The following is a 5,956-nucleotide window of genomic DNA, read 5'->3' on the forward strand; positions in this document are numbered from 1 at the left end:
AGGAAATTTCGGGGGCAATCCGGCTATTTTGCTTCCGAAGGCCGGCCCTGCTTTCGCAGCGCTTGTCTGTCGAGCTGTCCCGCGGGTCTAAATGTATCAACTGGTTTCAAAGCCCCAATCAGATTGTTGCGAATGGGACATGTGCCCCCAGGAACAGCGGTTGGAGTAGAGCAAACTTAACGGTGGAAGTAGGTGAAAGTGAATGTTAGATTAAGGCAATACCGCAGGAAAGTGACAATGAAATGGAAGCAGGCAAAGCTGGGAGAAGAGGCGGGATTGAATTATGGAGCATCAAGCTCAGGCATGTGAGAGCACGGGGTTTTGAAGGAGTGAACAGATTTTCGCCGCCAACAAAAAATGCTGTTTCATGTAGTAAAGATTGATTTCTCGCTGCGTTCTCTCAGCAGGGGCAGCAGTGAAACAGAAAACAAAACAAACTGTGCTGTGACTCGAATTTGAACCGAGGTTGCTGCAGCCACAACGCAGAGTACTGACCACTAACGATCACGGCGCCACACACCAGCTGCAGTGGTTTTGTTCTGACCACAGTAAAGTCACGCATGGCACTGTTTAGAAAAGATGGATTTTCGGTGAAAAGACCAAAATCAGCACGGGCACAAATTCTGATAGGGGTGGAAATCGCCCCACGCCCCGCAGCGACTGGAGCCTTAATCCAGAATGGGAACTAGTGCAACCGCAGTTACATTTAAAAGAATTGTGGCCCTTCCACATGCGAAGAAGCTCACCCCTGAAGGGTCAATGGCACAAAGGAAAAGGCCCACGCTAGGAGTCGAACCCAGGATTTCCTGTTTACAAGACAGGCGCTTTGACCAACTAAGCCACGGAGCCAGTTTACGTTACAATTTCCCGCCTCCACTCACTTATATCTATCAGCTACCTGTCACTGCCTGTTGGAGTTTGAGGCCGCTTTGTATTGATCCATCTCTCTTGTCTATTCCACCATGTATCCCGATGCTGTCTGTATCTCTCTCTGCGTTTAGCTCAGTGTCAGTCTGTGAGTTGATTCTGAATGAATACCTGTGTTTGTGTCTTACATGAAATAAATGAGGGGATCAGACAATCCTTCCTCTGACACTGGGGAACTAATGAGCCAACATTTCTGACAAGATATTGTTTATTGTGACGCAGAATATACAATATTCCATCTTGAATGATTTAGGTTCAATTCTGTGCAAAATAAACTTTGACCCCCAATGTGTTTCCAATAGGCCGCCTTTTAATCTGACGTCACAAACGCCACCATTGCGCCTCAAGGTGATTCATAACTAATAAACAGAGAAGTCAAGCAGTGAAAGGGTATTTGTAGAAAGGGTTGTGAGACTGTGGAATGCACTGGCCCAGCAAGCAGCAGATTTAAAACAAGGTTTAAAAACCGGCTGCGTGTGGGAGGAAGGGGAGAGAGAGGCAAGAGAGACATAGGAAAGGTCAACTTGGAAACTATTGGCCCGGAATGTGCATTTGTTTCCCCCACTGTATTTAAACACATTTAATGTCATATTCATACATTGCTTGTTTTGAGCAATTTATGAGATTTAATGTTGTCTCTGGTCTGTAATAAAATCCCCCACTGTATTTAAACACATTTAATGTCATATTCATATATTGATTCCTTTGAGCAATATAGGACATTTATCGCTGTCTCTGGTCTAAAATAACTGCTTTATTATTTGATCCCACCCGCTGTGTTTAGGCTCTACCCTGAATATTTATCTCCGACCTAGAATCAGTTTGTAATCTGGAGACAAGGTTTCTGCAGCCGGCGGGCAGGGAGCAGAGGCTGTGGCTGATCTGTGTCGTGTGGGAGCAGAACACAATGTTCCTGCTGTTTATTTTCATTACCCTGCAGAATATTCCATACTGTTCTCAACATCTTACATACCGTTAAATATCGGAATGTTTCCATTATTATAATGATCGCTGTGAACCTTCGCGATTTGATGAATTTGCAGCAAATTATTGCCAATACTAAACAGGGTCAGCGATTTGAAAATTTAACTTGTTGGAGGTGGTGTTTTTGCAACTGCGATGGCCAAGTGCTTTGAACTTGAAATCCACTGGGGATTCCCCGCGCAGGTTCAAACACTGCTTGCAGCGTGTTCTCTCATTGTTGGAATAAATTATTTCAAATAATTTATTTTCTTCAATCTGCTCCCTCTGGATGGATTTTGGAATTTTCAAAACCTGTTTTAACTAAACTAAATGATTGGCGAGGGACCTGGATCACTTATTTACTTCAAGAAGCCAAGCTGGGTTTGCTGACCTAATTCCAAAAGTTTTCTGCAGATTGTCTGGAAGCTCCAGATAAGGAGGCCTCGAGAGTCTCTGAGGAACCTTCGCATACACTCGGTGCTGTCCGGTAGCATCAGTCTGTGTAACCGTGGGAGAGAGAGAATGGAAAGTCACTGGAAGGCTTGTTTCTGTTAGCAGCAATGGTACAAGAACAGCCATTCTAAAATATAAAGCAGAATACAGTCCAGGAGGCAGACAAATCGAGTGGAGATCGTGAAGACTGACCAGAAATAAACACCAACACATAATTCATCTTTCCGACTACGAAAAAAAGAAAGACTTGCATTTATGTAGCACCTATCACGAACACTGAACGTCTCAGAGCGCTTTTCAGCCAATGAAGTCATTGTTGTAATATGGGGAACGAGGCAGCCAATTTTCACACAACAAGCTCCCGCAAATAGCAATGTGATAATCGAGAGATAACTATTGGCCAGGACTCCGGGGATAACTTCCCTGCTCTTCTTCGAAATATTGCCATGGGATTTTTTCCGTCCACCTGAGAGAGCAGGCGGGGTCTCGGTTTAACGTCTCATCCAAAAGACGGTACCTCCGACAGTGCCGTGCTCCCTCAGCACTGCACTGGGGTGTCAGCCTAGCTTTATGTGCTCAAGTCACTGCACTCAGATTGCTGTGAGAGCGAAGTGAAAGGTAAATGTGAAGATATTTGAAACTAATTAACGCGATGATGATATAATTCATTGTTTGCGATGCTATTGGGGGCGGGTAAAACCTTTGTATAAATACATGAGCTGTGTTTTTCTTGGTTTGGTTTGTTTCGCTTTTTTAATGTAGGCAAGGAAGGAAAATAGCCATAATTCGAGATTCCTCGCTGTATTTATCTTTTCTGTATATATCCCCTCCTGTTCACTGTTCCTTTATTCAGTTCTGTCAAATGATAGGTAAGGCTATAGAACCAAGGCGGGTAGATTGTGTTAAGATACAGATTGAGTTGAGTTCATCAGCCATGATATAATTGAATGGGGGGACAGGCTCGAGGAGCTGAATGGCCTCCCCCTGTTCCTGTCTTCCTATGTATGGTCCAAACCACTAAAGTAAACGTGTCTGTTGTCTCCACAGATGTTGAATGACCCACCATGTGGTCCAGTGTTTTTATTGCTGTTTAAAGCTTGGTTTTGGAGATGAGCTGACGGAAGTGAAAACCTGCTGTGGATGGAGGGCGGCTTGGTTTTCTGGAAGTAGCAAATCAACTGGGCCGATAAATCACCTCCAGACAAAATCACAAAAATATTCCCCACCTGAATACCGCACAACGGCAAGTACTGCTCCACTCTACCATATAAACCCAAATAGAGCCTCCTCAATTCAACAATCTTCACCTTCAATCTGTGTCCTCTGGTCACCGACTCCTTAACCATTGGAAAATTGTTTCTCCTCATTTATGATATCAAACCCGTTCATGAATTTAAACAGATCTGTCAAAACATCTGCTCTAAGGAGAACAACCCCAGCTTCTCCAGTCCCCCACATTCTGAAGTCCCTCATCCCTGGTACCATTCCAGTAAATCACTTCTGTTCATTTCTTCCTGCTAATAAATAAAGTAATTGAAACGCTTATAAGAAAAACACGAACAGAATAAAAAAAGAGAGAAATAAATATTGAGCAAAATGGATGTGAATGTTTAAGAACATAAGAAATAGGAGCAGGAGTAGGCCATTCGGCCCTTCAAACCTGCTCCGCCATTCAATGAGATCATGGCTAATTTTAGAAGGCGAAGTAACTGAATATCTGAGTTTTATGATCAGTCAGTGAGAGGAATCCATCTTTCAATCGGGCTTTGGCTGTTCGATTTAATGATAAAGACAGACAGGGAGCACTGTTCTAGACAGGCCCGGCTAGCTAAGTCGGTAGAGCATGTGACTTTTAATCTCAGGGTCGTCGGTTCCAGCCCCACGTTAGGCGGCTGCTTTTACTCCTGATTTTACAGGCGATCCCCAGCACACGTCAGCAGGACATTAACATAACCTGAGCTCCGAGATCTGGTCGGATCCCATGCCCCCGAAATGATTAAAGAGCAGGAGGGATTAGAGTTTCTTTAAAAGAATGACACGAAATTCGCTTTGATATGCGGCTGAAATAGCTCAGTTGGGATTCGATGGTTATTACATATTTTGTGTCTCTTTCTTTGGGTCCTTTTCTCGAACTTACCAATTTAAACTGAAGTCTCTTATCCACCACTGAACGGTTGGGTTTGAATAGAGAGAGACATCAAGGATGGGAACTATTTCTATTGTCCGTATTTAGCTTTTATTTCTCTGCCTCCTTCTGTCCTTTACTCTGGTTTATTCTCTCTCGGTGCCAGGTGAACATTTGATTTGATGCATTTGTTCTAAACTGGTGCATTTTACACATCTCGGAGGGGTCAGACATGCTCCGTCTGTCTGTTACTGCTTTTGACCATTAACGGGAGCAGGCCGCCAGTTAAACATTTATCAGCAAACCAAAGAAAGACAAATAAACTAAAAGATGTGTTACTCCGCCCCAGTGCAAAGGTGAAATGGATGTTACTCAAAATAATTTCCCCCTGACAGTTTGTGTAGGTTTTTGTGTAAAGTCTGGAATTTCATGTCAGGAGAAACCTAAGAAGTAAGAAATAAACTGCTGACGACCCGTACAGGAATTAAACCCGTAAAAGGCATCAGTTTTGCAGGATCCTTGGAAAACAGTGACAGGAGTGGACAAAGTCAACATGGATTTACAAAAGGTAAATCGTGCATGACTAATCTGCTGGGATTTTTTGAGGATGTAACTGGTAATATCAATAAGGGAGAACCAGTGGATGTGGTGTATTTGGACCTTCAAAAGGCTTTCGAAAAGGTCCCGCATAAGAGATTAGCGTGTGAAGTTAAGGCACATGGGATTGGGGGCAAGGTACTGACTTGGATAAAGAACTGGTTGGCAGAAAGAAAGCAACGAGTTGGAAAAAATGGGTCTTTTTCCGAGAGGCAGGCAGTGACTAGTGGGGTACCGCAGGGAACAGACCTTGGACCCCAGCTATTCACAATATATATCAATGATCTAGACGAGGGAACTAGATGTAATATCTCCAAGTTTGCAGACGACACAAAGCTGGGTGGGCGTGTGTGCTGTGAGGAGGATGCCGAGAAACTCCAGTATGATTTGGACAGGTTGGGTGATTGGGCAGAAGCATGGCAGATGCAATATAAAGTGGATAAATGCGAGGTTATCCACGTTGGTGTCAAAAACAGGAAGGCAGATTATTACCTGAATGGCAATAGATTGGGAGAAGGGGAAGTGCAACGAGTATGGGTGTCCTTGTGCACCAGTCGCTGAAGGTAAGCATGCAGGTGCAGCAGGCGGTTAAGAAGGCAAATCGTATGTCGGCCTTCGTAGCGAGAGGGTACGAGCACAGGAAGAAGGATGTCTTGCTGCAGTTGTACAGGGCCTTGGTGAGACCACACCTTAAGTATTGTGTGCAGTTTTGTTCGACTTATCTGAGGAAGGATGTTCTTGCCATGGAGGGAGTGCAGTGATGATTCAGCAGACTGATACATGTGATGCCAGGAATGATGTATGACGAGAGATTGAGTCGATTAGGCTTATATTCGCCAAAGTTTAGAAGAATGAGAGGGGATCTCATTGAAACTTATAAAATTATAACAG

At 43.9% G+C, this 5,956-nt stretch overlaps 1 non-coding gene across 1 annotated transcript; it reads right to left on the reverse strand.

Moving 5' to 3' along the window:
- Positions 1–774: 774 nt before the first annotated feature.
- Positions 775–849, reverse strand: trnat-ugu (transfer RNA threonine (anticodon UGU)). The gene has a single exon. It is a non-coding gene; the product is annotated as a tRNA-Thr (tRNA).
- Between the last annotated feature and the right edge of the window lie 5,107 nt (positions 850–5,956).

The sequence above is a fragment of the Somniosus microcephalus genome, unplaced genomic scaffold, assembly GCF_052327205.1.
Source record: "Somniosus microcephalus isolate GS21.2 unplaced genomic scaffold, FLI_Smic_1.0 unresolved_chr1, whole genome shotgun sequence".
In the NCBI taxonomy this organism is placed as follows: Eukaryota; Metazoa; Chordata; class Chondrichthyes; order Squaliformes; family Somniosidae; genus Somniosus; species Somniosus microcephalus.